The sequence below is a fragment of the Cupressus sempervirens genome, chromosome 4 (assembly GCF_028749045.1).
Source record: "Cupressus sempervirens isolate cs-2001-9-10 chromosome 4, ASM2874904v1, whole genome shotgun sequence".
In the NCBI taxonomy this organism is placed as follows: domain Eukaryota; kingdom Viridiplantae; phylum Streptophyta; class Pinopsida; order Cupressales; family Cupressaceae; genus Cupressus; species Cupressus sempervirens.
The window spans coordinates 737,486,989-737,502,352 of NC_143121.1; the positions used below are offsets into that span (position 1 = coordinate 737,486,989).

Genomic DNA, 15,364 nt, shown 5'->3' on the forward strand with positions numbered 1-15,364 from the left:
CTCCCTTATGACAACATTTATATATCAAAAAAAAAATCAACAATCTATTGTTAGTAAAATCACTAAGTTATCAAAAAGTAGTAACTTTTTACTTCACAATATATAACCATTCATCATCGAGAATGTTTTGTTCAATACTTTTTCCTTAAAGAATGTTTGCAATACGCCATTTACTTCATTCCAAATTAACCACAACCAATTGTAGACTGTTCTGGACCTCAAAAATCTTGTTAAACAAAATGAAATCACTGATGTACCTTGTCTTTGTAGGTTTGAGGAATTCCTTTTTCAAAAAAGTCTTGATGAGAGTATGTGAGATGTGTGTTAGAAATGAACATTTAAAAATCTCTATCTTTTGCTAGTACTTGTACAACCAGTCTATATTCCCTATGTCCTAAGTCTTGATGAGAGCAAGTGAGATGTGGTAGTTAGAAATGACCATTTAAAAAACTCTATCTTCTGCCAGTACTTGTTACATCCAATCTATCTTCCCTATGTCTTTCAATGTATTATTGATCCCATGAACACATGGGATCCAAAAGATGTGCCTGTAAGCAACATCCATTGTCATGCCAACTAATTTGCACCTACGTATTGTATTGATGACCACTTGTACAACATTCAAGGCCCCAATTTCTTCTATGTCATCTTTCAAAATATGAAATTGGAAGATTGTATCTTTGCACTTCCCAAGGCTATTAGTAGCTCTAAAAATATGAGAGTAAATTGAACATGTGAATATAATGTTGGTGAATGGCAAATGTCTAATATTAGTCCATGTTGCTCGGAGAATGGGTAGTTAGGCGGTTGGCATATTCGAGGGAGTTACATGGTCGCGACAGTTTGCCTTGCGACCTCTCGGATACTATATGCAACCTTAATTTCCTTTCATAGAGACATGTTGGTATTGAATACTATTGTGCAAGGTGACTAAGCAATGAATATAATATGATTATTCCCTCCTTGCATTTTTGTTAAGTACCATTCTTTCTGTATGCATTAGTTCTGTTACCCATTAGGGAAAAGATTTGGTGCCATTGCCATTTCGAATCTGGGAAAGCGACGTGATCGATAGTATACGACACAGAGTCGATGGGAATACCTCTGGAGGAGAATGTGAGAGTGAATGAAAACATAATTCTCGAGCTATTCAAGGGGGAGCACGAACTGATGGAGTATTTCCATATTTTATTCTGCTCGAGAATTGAAACCTTTGTATGGGGAGAAGCCGTACGGTAATTGGTTCCAGAGGACATAGTGTGGGACTCCCTCAATGCTAGCCCCATCGCCAATCGACTGCTTCATCAATTTCCTAGATTGTTTGCACAAGCCTTCCTGGCACAACAACATCAGCGGGAGGAGATTGAACAGGAACAACGAAAGCAATAGACCCTTCGGAACTTTTGGGAATGCATCCGACGAGAAGCGGAAGAATGCAATGGAAGCCACTTACGCCTCCACCCATGAGCCCGAGGCCATGGGAATGTGAGCAAAGTGTGAGGGAAAAGAGCACTAACCTCTATAATAGTCGCACAGACGACCATAATGATGTACGAAGACTATATAAATAAAAGTGTTCTTTTACACGTGTTATCAAATTCACCCATGAAAAGGATATATGCCAAACACATTAAATAAGAATAGAAATAGGAAGGAACAAATCGATGCCGTACAAGCCAAACATCAAGCCTTAATTCTTGCACAACAAACCAAGTGAGGACGAAGGTTAAAGCAACTTGTTGAAGGGAACCACAAAGGTGTCATGGAGGGTGCCCAGGAAGGTACTGCGCGAGTAGTGATCGAAGGGGAATGGTTCGGTTCGCTGGAACACCGACTAGCGAGAAGTGGTGATGAACTTTTGGCAGAGACACAACAGAGTGGATTTGATAGAAGAGAGGCGTGAACAATTGTTAAATCTATCCATCACACCTTAGGCGGAAAGAAACTAAGGTAGAAACACCCGACAGGAAGAGGAAGGGAAGGAGGCATAAGACACCGAGGTAGCAAGAAGTGTCGGAAGGACATTGCATGGTGGTTAGGGAAACCCTCTAGGATCTAATCTTAGCAGTAGTAGTTTGGGAACACAACAAGTGGGTCAAACACCGCGACGAAACATTTCGCAGAAACAAAATCTTCCCAAGTTTACTGGTGATGGGAAGGAAGATCCTATTAGACACTACCACACATGTGAAACTATTTGGGTGGCAAATGGGGTGACTGATCACGATGAATGGCTTAACCAATTTCCTGCAACCCTACGGGGCGTTGCCATCGATTGGTACTAAGACATAGACAAAACAAAATTAGGTTGATGGGTTGACCTCAAGAAGGCATTCCATGCGGAATTCAAATTACTTTGCGACGATAATGAGATCGTCACAGAGATCTACAGTGCCAAACAGGGGAGAAAGGAAACTGTCTTAGCCTATAATAGAAGGTTGGAGTTGCTAAGGAAAATGGAAACCCAACTTGGCGATGAATTGAAGAAGAGATGGTTCATCAATGGATTGAATGCATCTCTCAGAAGAAAAATAAGGATAGTACTGCCGACATCGTACGATGATGCGTACGACAGGGCCATGAATTTGGAAAGTGAAAACAAAACACTAAAAAGGAAGAAGAAAAGCAAGTCATCGTCTGGAAGTGATGAATCATCTGATGTGGATAGTAGTAGCGATGAGGAATCCAATAAAAAAGTGAAAGCACTGCAAAAAGATATGGAGTACGTTGTGCGGGAATTCAAAGCAATGAAAGGAGGTGCTAGATGGAGTGAAGAGGGAGAATTATGGTGCACAGAGTCTAAAGGAAACAACCACACAAAAGGAGCATGTCGAAAGAAGTCAATATGTGACATACGCCAGGTGACGGGCCACTCTACCAAAGACTGCCCATATAACCTACGGACAAGAGGGCCCTAGGTACTCTTCACCTAGGAGCAACCATCTACCTTTTGGATAGCGACAACCAATCAACAAACAAATAATGCATCATTTGGCGGGTTTTGAAACAACCAGTGCGCTAGAAGAGGAGGTAATGAAAACAAAAGCCGGATACAATATGACTCTAAGGGCCGGCCAATAATTTAGTGTCAGGCGTGCAGCCAGTGGGGCCACTTCACTCGAGACTGTGAGAAGAATGACACACCACAGAAACTATGTTGATGGTGCGGTCTAAAACCGCGGGTGAATCTACTCAACATTGAAGACGAAGATGTACTGGTAGTCACTCATAGTTAGGCAAAGCAAGCTATGTACCTTGATCCTCGTACAGAAGCATAGAGTACAGGAAGTGGAGGAAATAAAGAAGGCAATGAAAGCCAAGGGGGATTACCGTGGGGCTGCAAGTTCATCCAGATGGATAGAGGCTGAGAACAACATAGTGGGACGGATGTTGCAAATGGAGGCCCCAATCAAGATACAAGACCTCCTGCACGATACCTCAATTGAAAACAACATTGTTGAATATGAACATGGTTCCACAAAGTACACAGCAACCAAACATCGTCGGAGGCTCAACCATAGACGCTATGATATTGGCATTGAACAATAGACGATATCCTGTTTGTTGAGATGGGGCTCCAGACAATTCTCACGGAGATCATTGTCGATGGAGGGTCGGGAGTAAATGTGCTTTTGGAAGAAACATGGAAGAAACTTGGGAAGCCTACCTTATGGCCTCCCACCTTCAACCTACTCGGTGTAGACCAACATGGAATTAAGCCCATCGGAACATTGATGGCTCAGCTCGTCACCAACGAAACCCAACCTCTTGTGTTGGATTTTATGGTAATTCCATTGAAAAAGAAGGGGTATGATGCCATACTCAGAAGAGGATGGTTAGTAGCAACAAGGGGGAACCATAATTGGAAGAAAAATACGCTCTCACTGGAGAACTGTGGGAGGAAATTTGTTGTTGATCTTTGTACTCAGATGGTGAGGCGAGGAGATGGCTTTGAAGTTTAACCCCGACGAAGAATTTGGCGGAAGGGACGAGGGAAGGAATGACATGGAGCCTAATGATGAAGGTGTGTTGGAACTACAAGGATGTTTGGATGACGACTTGGATTCCTTGAATAGACTATTCCATTGGCAAATGGAAGATTACGAGATATTTCCAAGTTGTAATATGCTAGGAATAGACGGAATAGATGAAAAAGAAATAGAGGTGTTTCCGCCGGAGTACAAGGAAGGAGAAGCTAAGGTGAATGAAAGACCGACTCACAACTTCGACACAAGGAAACCAATAAAGTACAAAGAGCCATCCGTACGGATTACGAATTTGGGGGATGATCAAAACACGTGCAACATAATGGTGGGCGATGATTGGGATCTTGTGTTGAAGACAGTAACATTTAAAATCTTCATGGAATATAAGGATGTGTTCGCCTGGAGTTATAAGGACCTGAAGAGTGTCCCACCGAAATTGTGCATACACCGTATACCTCTAGTGTTGGGAGTTGTACCTTTGCAGAAGAGACCATACAGGATGAATAAGAATTATCTAGCAAGGGTGGATGAAGAGATACAACGTATGTCGGAGGTTGAAATAATATTTAGGGTAGAAACAAGTGAATGGGTCTCATCGATTGTGATATCATTGAAGGAGGTGGTGAATTAGATTAGGATCTGTGTTGATTTTCTCTACTTGAATGCGGTCACTATAAAGGACCCTTTTCCTATACCATTCACAGACACAATATTGGAAGAGGTTGCTTGGCACGAAATATACTCATTTATGGACAGTTTCTTTGGCTATAACCAGATATCAATCGCTGACGAGGACAAATTGAAGACCCCCTTTGTGGTGGAAGACAGTGTGTATGCTTATAACCAAATGCCCTTTGGGTTGTGCAACGCATCGACAACCTTCCATAGGATAGTAATTCATATCTTCGATAAAATGTTCGTAGGAAACTTCTGTGCATTTTTGGATGACTGGTTTATCTTTAGTGGACAGGACACGCATTTAGTAGCACTCGGAGAATGCATGGAAAGGTGTCGTCAGGCCACGCTAGCCCTGAACCCAAAGAAGTGTAGATTTATGGTACCTCAGGGTAAGTTGTTGGGCCACATTGTATGTAAGACTGGACTGAAAATTGATCTTGACAAGGTATGTGTGATAGTAGAGATGGAAGCGCTGATTGATGACAGCGGGCTAAAATCTTTTTTGGTACACATTGGGTATTATCGAAGTTTTATAAAGAACTTTGCCTGAGTATCTCGCCCCCTCGACAGGATGAGAAGAAAAGGAGAACCCTATGTTTGCGGTTCAGAGCAAGAAACCTCTTTTTAGGAGTTAAAGATGAGGTTGTTAGGGGCACGGATCTTGGCGTACCCAAATTGGGATAAAGAGTTTCATGTGCATGTGGACACCTCGAACTTTGTAATTGGTGCAACACTTGCACAAACAGGTGATCACGGCCTCGATCATCATATCTATTTTGCCAATAGATTGTTATCAAGGGCAGAAAGGAACTATAGCACAATGAAGTGAGAAGTCCTAGGAATGGTTTACGCCATACAAAAAAATTCAAACATTATCTATTAGCAACGCCCTTCATATTCTATGTAGACCATCAGGCATTGATGTACTTAGTAAACAAACCCATTGTTCAGGGGAGTAAACAAACCCATTGTTCAGGGGAGGGTGAGTCGTGGCTATTGCTACTTCAAGAATTTACATTCACAATTGTGGTATGACCTGGGAAGAGTCATGTTATAGCTGACCCACTCTCCCGAATTAGATCAGGGGAGCTGTCGAAAGGAGCCAATGATGACTTCCCAGATGCGCATCTATTTCGTATAGCCATCCTTCGAGAGTAGTATAAAAGCATCAACGACTACCTCTCCAATTCACAATTCTCGAGAGAGATACTACTAGGAGAACAAAGAAAGTTAGTACTAAGGAGCAAAAATTTCTCTAATCAATGGTCTATTGTACAAAATGGGTTTGGACCAAATATTGAGACAATGTGTCATAGAAGAAGAGGTAACCAATGTCCTTCGAGAAGCCCATGAAGGCTTGACAAGAGGGCATATGAGACCTAACACAATGGCAAGGAAGGTACTCCTCGCAGGACTATGGTGGCCTACACTCTATGATGATGCTAGGGAGTGGGTGGTAAGTTGTGACACTTGCCAGTGTGCGGGTAAACCCCTAAAATGAGGTTTCATGGCACTAAATCCATCACATGTCCAAGAATTGTTTGAACGATGGGGCTTAGACTTTGTGGGACCCATTAAGCCAAGTAAGACTTGAAGGTGCCACTAGATCGTCATAGCACCAAAATATTTGACGAAATGGGTCAAAGCACGAGCATTAGCAGACAACTGGCTGTCAACACGACGAAGTTAATCTAAACAGGTCATCACATGTTATGACATCCCTATTCAGTTGGCTAGTGATAGAGGAGGTCACTTTGTCAACCATGTGATTTGCTTGCTCATGACAGAGTTTAAAATTTTTCACTCCCTGTCAAGTCCATACTACTCGAGGGCCAATGGTTAGGCCGAGGCAACAAATAAAATCCTTGTGTTCGTCATCTATAAGTCATGTGGGGTCAAGCAAGCTGACTGGGAAGAGAAACTACAATGAACACTTCATGCTTACCACACAACGTATAAAGTGACAATCGAACAAACGTCGTTCCAATATAATTTGGACAAGAAGCGGTTGCATCGACAGAATTCATGGCTCCAAGCCTTCGGATAGCAATTGATAATAGGTTGAATGACATGGAAAGTCTTTAGGAGCGGTCGTATAGATTGAACAAATTGGATGAATGAAGACTAATGGCGCAATGGGCTACAAAGGTGGCTCAGATTTGTCATAAGGCCTAGCATGATAAGCACCTGAAGTGGACAAGGTTTTAGCTGAGACAATTGGTACTAAATATAATGGATGCAATGAGATTAAGCCAGGGAAGTTTAAGGTGAAATGGCTGGGACCCTACAAAGTATGAGAAGTTGGTGACAACAGAGCAATCAAGTTGTGGACCCTTGACGAACAGGAGATTGCCGAATTGGTCAATAACTCGAAACTCAAAATCTATCACCAACAGCATGAAAGAAGCCAAGCAAACCGACAAGGGCCCATAGTACAAAATCGAATTTATAAAAAAAAAAAGATCACCACATAAGTTAACAAATAATTCTTTCCATGAGGCAACAAATAAAATCCTTGTACCTGTCATCTATAAGTCATGTGGGGTCGAGCAAGCTGGCTTGGAAGAGAAATTGCCATCAGCACTTTGGGTATGCCGCACAATGTATATAGTGACAACCAGACAAACGTTGTTCCAATTAATGTTCAGACAAGAAGCAGTTGTACCGGTAGAATTCATGGTTCCAAGCCTTCAGATAGCAATTGATAATAGGTTAGGCAACATGGAAAGTCTTCGAGAGCTGTTGTATGGACTCAACAAACTGGACGAACGAAGACTAATGGCACAATGGGCTACAAAGGTGGCTCAGACTCGTCGTAAAGCCTGGCATGATAAGCACTTGAAGTGGACAAGGTTTCAGCTGGGATAGTTGGTACTAAACTACAATGGACGCAATGAGATTAAGCCAGGGAAGTTCAAGGTGAAATGGCTGGAACCTATGAAGTACAAGGGGGCCCTACAAAGTAGAAGAAGTTGGCCACAATAGAGCAATCAAGATGTGGACCCTTGACGGTCAGGAGATCGTCGACTCAGTCAATGGCTTGAAACTCAAAATCTATCACCAATGACATGAAAGAAGCCAAGCAAACTGATAAGGTCCCATAAAACAAAATCAAATTTATAATAATAATAATAAAAAGATCACTGCAAGGAAGCAAGATAAGCCAGCAGACAAATACAACAAGAGTTGCAGACAAAGGGAAACAAGCAGACCACACTGGACAACAAATGACCATGGATACATAGCAAACACCGTTGATGAAGGGGATCTGTGGAAGGAAACAAAGGCATCCAAAGGATAGAACACGTACACATGCTCAGTGTAACCGTTTTAGTTGCATAAAGGCAAAACAAGAAATAGTTAACTAGTTGGAGTATGTAGTTCGCAAGGAAAAGGCAAAAATGGAAGGATCGGTTGAAGGAGAATAGTTCCAAGATGGACAAGAATGTGAGAGTATTGGCCTCAAGAGTCCATGTTGTAGGGCTAGGAGCATCCAGTAGCAAGAAGCGGAAGGTGCATCCTAAAGTGCAGTAATCCTCACAGAAGGCTGACATTTCTCATCTCACTATATAGTTTGAAGGATTGAATGACATTGAATGCCGGAGATGGTTGCAGGAGACATTGGATACAGACCTTGTCAAGCAAATATTGGTCCACGCACAGGTACATTGGGCAATCCAAATGCCTATCTTTTTCGTTCCATTATTTGAGCAGGTGTTGCGCATCATGATTGAATCTTATGATAGATATAGCTGGTAGAGTTCATATGAGTACAGGAAATATCCCATTATAGTTTCATTCAAACCTCACGATTTTACAATAGTATTTGGGATTCCGAGGCAAGGCGGATGTAAAGTGGTAACAAAAAATATAAGCTTCCGCAGGACAAGAAAGAGCACTGGATTCAACTGGTTGGCTGTGATCTCACACCAGAAGAATTCAATTCGGTTCTAAAAGGCACCAGAAGTGGTGGAATGCGACGAGATTTTATCAGGGAAGGGTTGTGGTGTTGTATCATGGACGTCATGAAGAGTCGGTTGATAAGGGCTAGCACGGCTTCCGACATTGCAGTACCTCAGATATTTTTCATGAATGGGATCATGAACGGGTTGGTGTGTGACTGGGCATCGGTTTTGGCAAAACACATGGAGGAGTTCATGATGTTGCAGCATAGGACTTTTTACATGCCGCACCGTGCGATTGGATTATTTTAGGAGATCGTGTTGCACCAGATTCCAGCAGATGTGTTAGAGGTTCCACCAAAAGGCAAGCTGGCTAAGGATGAGCCTCCCATATTCTACTGGCGACATTTGGACACGAGTGGCACTATGGCTGACCAAAAGAGGGTGATGTAGGAATTAGACGCCTATGGTGACACAGATAGCGGTCGGGAGGATACCATCGAGAGTGGTGGGACTGTTTTAGAGGGGATAGTACTTCGGTTGAGGTTGGGAACGATGAGACAGATGCAGGGTCCCCATCTAGGACACTTTTCACTCCTTAGTTGCCTACTTCGGCGCATTTGATAGCCACCACTCGCATGCCGCCTATTCCACCATTCGGCCAGACGCTTGCGCCGATTGTTATGTCCCCACCCACAGCCATGAAGGAGACCACAGTAGTATCTACCCAGATGGAGGTTGTTGAGGAGCCACCCCTAAGGGAATTCAAGTCGTGGTTGTCCCCTTGGATTCAGTTGCCCCAGAGCTAGTACCTGCAGTTCCAATCGAGGGGCTCGTGGAGATGCACGAGGCGCTAGAGCCAACTGAGAGTGGATTAACGCAGCCTCAAGTTCAACTTGAGGTGATTGGCACAAAGGTTGTTGTCACTACAGTTGTAATGTCCCCATTTTTAGTAGGTTCCTACATTTGGCTTGGTCAGTTCACCATCGTGACCCTTGTGAGTTGATAGTGGGATTTGAGGGTCTTATTTGTGGGGTTATAGGCTTTTTAGTAGCCTATGGTGTGTTTTGGCTCCATTTGAGGGACTTACGATTTATAGTAAGTTAAACTGTTGGTTCCGATGAGCTCAGATGAGTTAGAGGAGTTGTGTGATGCTCTCAGTTTTTATTTTAGGCTTCTAGTTTGGGCTCCAAGAATCTTGGAGGGAGCGTCTATTTATTGCAAGTCACTCTGTCAGGTTCATTCATCGTCTTTCATCATCAGGATCACTTTGGTGTTGTCAGATTTCGATTTTGATGCTTCTGCAGTTGTTTTCACAAGGCGGGTGAATTATTATTATTCATCTAAAAACGTTGGGGTTGTTATTTTTGTTGGTGTTGGTTGGTCACCTTAGTATCATAGCTTGTTGGAACTAGGACAAAAAGTTTTAAATCATGGAAACAAGAAATAGTGGCCTTGTGTGTCAAAATATTAAGTTATGGTGGAAAAGGTCATTTTTGGAGCCAAAAGCAATTAATAAATTATATTAATGGCACTTTATTATATTTTAATGTTGTGTGTGGGAAGCTTCTTAATTGAAGTTCATTTGGGAAACTTTGTACCATTTGGAGATTATAAATATGAGCCCATTTGATGAGTAAAGCATCAAATTATTTGATTATCTTAACTTTCTTTGTTGTCTTTGTGACACTCCTGAAGTTCTGAAATTTTGTGCCCTTGCTGAAGTATAAGGTTTTGGGATCTACAGTTGAAGTATTGTAGATTCAATTATGAGATTGTTTGGCAAATTTTGTTGAGGTATACGATTTGTCATTTCTCCTACTATATTAACTGTTGCTAAGGAGAAGTTTAATTTTTCTTGTTCTTGGAGGTTGTCCTGGAATTTGTGAAGGGATTCATTGGAATTGTTATATCAAATTGTGTGCTGTTAATTTGGAGTTGGTTGAGTGCCAATTTATATCTGTTGCTGGGTGTTATTTTCTATCTGCACTTTGGAAGCAACATTTCCAAATCTGCAATTGCATCTAGTCTTCATTTCAGAGGGTTTCAAGGCATGTCTTACCTGTAAGTTCATGGATTGTAACTTCTAATTCTTCTGGGTATTGTTGATTTAGATAATAGGGGATATTTTATCAACTAGGTTGTTGGTATTTTGTGAAAATACTCGATATCTAAGTTGATATTGAAATTGGAAATTTTCAGCTGTATATTCCCTATGTAATATCTAAAAATTTGAGTTGAAATTATTATTGCAAAATCTTCTAGTTTGCTGCTATATTGTTGTATCAAAATTGCAAAACCTCAAGAACAAAAAAAAAGAAATCAATTCTTCAACACATTGTTTGAGAGCCAGTCGGGTTATTACAATGGTATCAGAGCTTGCTTGCAAAGTGTTTGACAAAATGTCAAACAACTAAATTATGAAAGCAGTTGGTGTTTGACAAAGTTATAACCGGTTGGGGTTATTACAATAGCTTCATCCTTGTTGGCTGAAATCATAGTGTGGAGTATCTACCATTCTAGCACCACAAGAGTTGAGAGTACCACAGTTCGAGGATGCGCCCAGGGATGAGGGGGCCACACTGGAGGTGGACACGATTGTCACAGAAGGGGCAAAGATAGATACAAAGTAGGATGTCGATACTGAGAACAAGCTTGACTATGGGTCGGATGAGGAGAGAACCATGGCGTACATTAGGGCCTTGGAGGATGTATTGGAGAGAGGTCGAATCATTGGATAACATGCTTTGATCCGCAGAAGAGAGCTACAGTTGATTCGAGACTATATCTAGAGGGGTTGTCCTAAGTGTTTTCGCTCTTGCTTTGAGGCAAGAGGATGACCAATTGTGGAAATGCCAGAGATGCTGGCTGATTGGGCTACAAAACTTGAGTTCGGACCATGCAACACAGCCATGAAAAAGCTTACACACGAGATAGGAGGGGTGTATAAAGACTTCTATTATGCTCAGTAGCATGCAAAGGCAGAAAAGGTTGTAGCTGTGAGGTCTAGGATAGTACAGGCAAAGGCTTGGGAGGAGCTAGCTACTGAATTGGCTAGCCAACAGGCAACATGGGCAGCAGAGTGAGCAACGCTCTTACAAGATAAAGAAGAGGTTGCGAACGGATTGCAGGTGGCTCAGGCTCAGGCTCAAGCTATGGAGGTAACACTTTTGCTGAAGGAGGCTGTGGAGGTCAACACACGGACGCAGAAGGACTTGCGCAATTGGACGGACGAGGTCTATGAGTTGCATCGGTTATTGGACACTCCAAGGACGCAACCGCCCCCTTAGTCCCTGTTTTGATGTATTTAATTCATTATCTTCTATTTTGTAAAATTGTACGTTGTCAAGAGAACACTTTTCTTTTGTAGGGGATGATGTTGCCAGGATAATTGGTAGTTAGGCGGTTAGCATATCCAAGGGAGTTACACGGTTGTGATGGTTTGTCTCGCGACCCCTTAGATACTATATGTAACCTTGATTTCCTTTCATAGAGACATGTTGGTAATGAATACTATTGTCTACGGTGACTAAGCAATGAATATAATGTGATTGTTCCCTACTTCCATTCTGTGTTAAGTACCATTCATTTTGTATACATTAGTTTTGTTACCCATTAGGGAAAACAGTCCACTCATCCATGACAAGAGAGCAACTTGCTTTAATCCAAATCCACCTCATGTCCTCCATCACTAAAATCACTGTAGAATGTTGTGTCAAGGAGGGTAGTGAGTGGTTTATGTTCTTCAATGAAGGTGAATGAGAGACCAACAAAAGCTATATCTCTAAACATATGTTTGAAGTAAGGGAAATATTGTACATGGAATGGGCACAGAGAAATTTGGCAATGGAAGACTTGGTCACATCCTATGGTTGCATTTTAAACATACTCGCAACTCCCCGTGCCTTCTTGTTAGCAAGTATTTCTCTTTTTCTCTTGGAAACATCACCACTACCACTATAAACTGTAGAGGGATATGTGTAACTTATTGTGCAGATTGTGTTGGCACTGACACATCCTTAACATTGCTTTCATCTCTATATGCAATTCATGAACCTTTACCTTCTCATCGTCCTTTACATATGATTACACCTCAACTCCATGTCTTGTAATGCACAATAGATGAAAATATACTCTTAACTACCACAATGTTTTTATTTGTAAATGTGACACAATCACACTCCACTACCCCTCAAATTTCTCTTTGTCTCTAAGACTTTCATAAATTAAATAAGTTTTTGGATTAAAAGTGCTCTTTGGAATGTTTTAAAATGGTGGAAGGGTACTCCAATGGATATTGTAGGTGTTCCCCGTCTCCCACAACACTCCCACACCCTAATGAACCTCCAGCTGCTAGATTTTGATTTTGTTCTTCCATCTCATTTTAACAACATTCACTGCTGCTACTCATATTGTCTTGTGACAAAAAATGCCAGTGAAAGCTATTTTTTTAAAACTATTTGTCTTCCTTTGAACTTTTGAATAAAAAACGAAATGTTATTCCAATTCTCTTATTGCCTCAATCCTCATTCCATGCTAATGTTAATTATCTAAGCTGCACCTTCAAACTCCATTCAAAATGATTTATTTGGCTCCAATTTGGTTGCAAATCTCCTTGATATATAGAAATGGTTAGAATGAGATAGGGAGGCCCTTTTTATGTTGCTTAGGGCTAAGAGTGGTCTAGGGGCCTACAAAAAAATGAGAGAGTTGTTTAATATTATTTTGAACCTTTTAATAAAAAATGCTTGCACAGTTGAGGGGACGGCTTCCTGTCCCCAATTTGTCCCCCAATTTCTGTTATTTGGTAGGGCAATTAAAAAGGCTATGGCTAGGGGACATCATTGAGCCACCCCCATGCCTTCAGAACAGGTATATTTTGAGAAACCCAAGGGATGCATCCCCAGGGAACATATATACTTTCATTTATATCGTAAATAGTTTGTTTGTCATTTATTAGATAGCTTAGCATTGCTCATTACTTTTCTTCTTTGTTTTATGTTATTGATATGTATAGCCCTTGCCTACTATCAAATAGGATTCTAATTTTTGTAGCTCTTACTTACCACGTAGTGGTCTCGCTTGCTAATGTAGATTGCATTATGGACCCAAATTCTTTATTTGTGTTGAATCTAGAATGATCTTCTACATTTTTTCTAATTGGAGGATTGTCATATTATAAAGATCTATTTTAGACACAAAACATGTTTAGTTACTATTAATTGCCAAGTTGTTCCATAAAGTGTACATCATCCCAAGAACAGATCTTATAAGTTGATTGGAAATGTTGATACTTTTAGTTTAAAGATAACATATCTAAGCCTTTGTTCTGACCTTATGCTTAAAACTGTTGTAGATCTATTAAGATTTATGTACTATGGGTAAATCATGTTTTTCTTGAAATATTAGCTTATAATATATATACGATTCTTTTCTAAGAATTGAGGGTTGACATGTTATTCTGCACTTGGAATCTCTTTCCCCCTCATAAAGTTCTTTATTGCTGCTCACAACCCTCAACATAAAGCTACTGGATGTTTTTAAATTAACTACAATATTTTAAAAATGGTTCTTCAACTGATTGCCCACCATCCAAGTTATAGATATATAGTCCCATAACAAATGAGAGGAGGTAAGCAGAATTAACTCCTATTGAATTTCCCAACCATGCCAATGATTGGGCTATGGCTGCACACATAAATTTACAAGTTTTAAGACAAATTAGGTCTGTTAGGACTAATAATTGGAAGTTGGAAAGGCAAAACAAAACAGTTAACAAAACATCAGCATTTTTTTTGCTTTTTAATTGGCATTCATTCTAGCAACTTGCAAGGTCCTCTGGTATCCCAACTTATTTTGCTCTTTATTAAGGTGTTTCAAAAAGGTTTCACCATACATGTCTGGTCCTCTCAAAAAAAAATAGTTTCCATGGAAAGTAAAGTGACACCCTTGGCCAAGAAATTTGAGACTTGATTCCTATTGTTCAAGACATAGGCAGAACTTATTTACTTCGTGAACATATGATTCCTATTTCTTACAACACATACATTTAATTTTCTACACGAATATTTGACTGGTTCTAAAATCAGTGATCAAGATTACAATGCATGAATTGTTTCATCAAGGATGATCATTTTTCCCAAGTAAAACCATAGGAGCTTTTAGTCAATCTTCAAAACTACATTGTCCAACTCCAATTTTTAATTTACGAGGGCCTTTATTTTATCCTCATGGCTTCCAATTGTTGATTAGAGCCTGGACAAATGTTGAGTTTTAATTATGACAAATGCTTTAAATTCTCCCTTCTCTCATTCCCTTTAGAGATACCATTTGAGTTTGTCTTCCACTTGTTGCTTAGGGGCAGCTAAATTTTCCTTCTTGATCTCATGCTTCACCTAGATGCAATGAGTGCTAAGAGTTCCATTCATTCTCATGAGAGATGGATTCTTGTAAAGTAATACTCATGAAACATGGGTCAATGAGTTTGACTCAGAAACTACATACACAGTTGAATCTTGATAACAATATCACAATTTGACTTGCTTTGGAAAATATCTCTAACTTATCAATCTCATGATTTTTTGTTTGTTTTTGTGAACAAGATTTGACTCCATTGCAGGAAATGCCATAGTGGGTCTTCATTTTGATGATTCCTAAAAGGAGGGGAGTATATAGAAACATCTTTTTAATGTCATGACTATTTCTAAGAAATTGGGGAGACTTATTAAATTTCCAAGGCTATTTCAGGAGTATTTTTAGGCCTACTCACGTCTTCTAATGTTGTCTGTTCTAAATTGA

General features: G+C 40.5%; 1 protein-coding gene across 2 annotated transcripts in view; it reads left to right on the forward strand.

Annotated features, from left to right (window-relative positions):
• LOC149563444 (uncharacterized) overlaps positions 1–15,364 on the forward strand; it is a 115,450-nt gene that overhangs the window by 60,774 nt on the left and 39,312 nt on the right. The gene's annotated exons all lie outside the window — the stretch shown is intronic.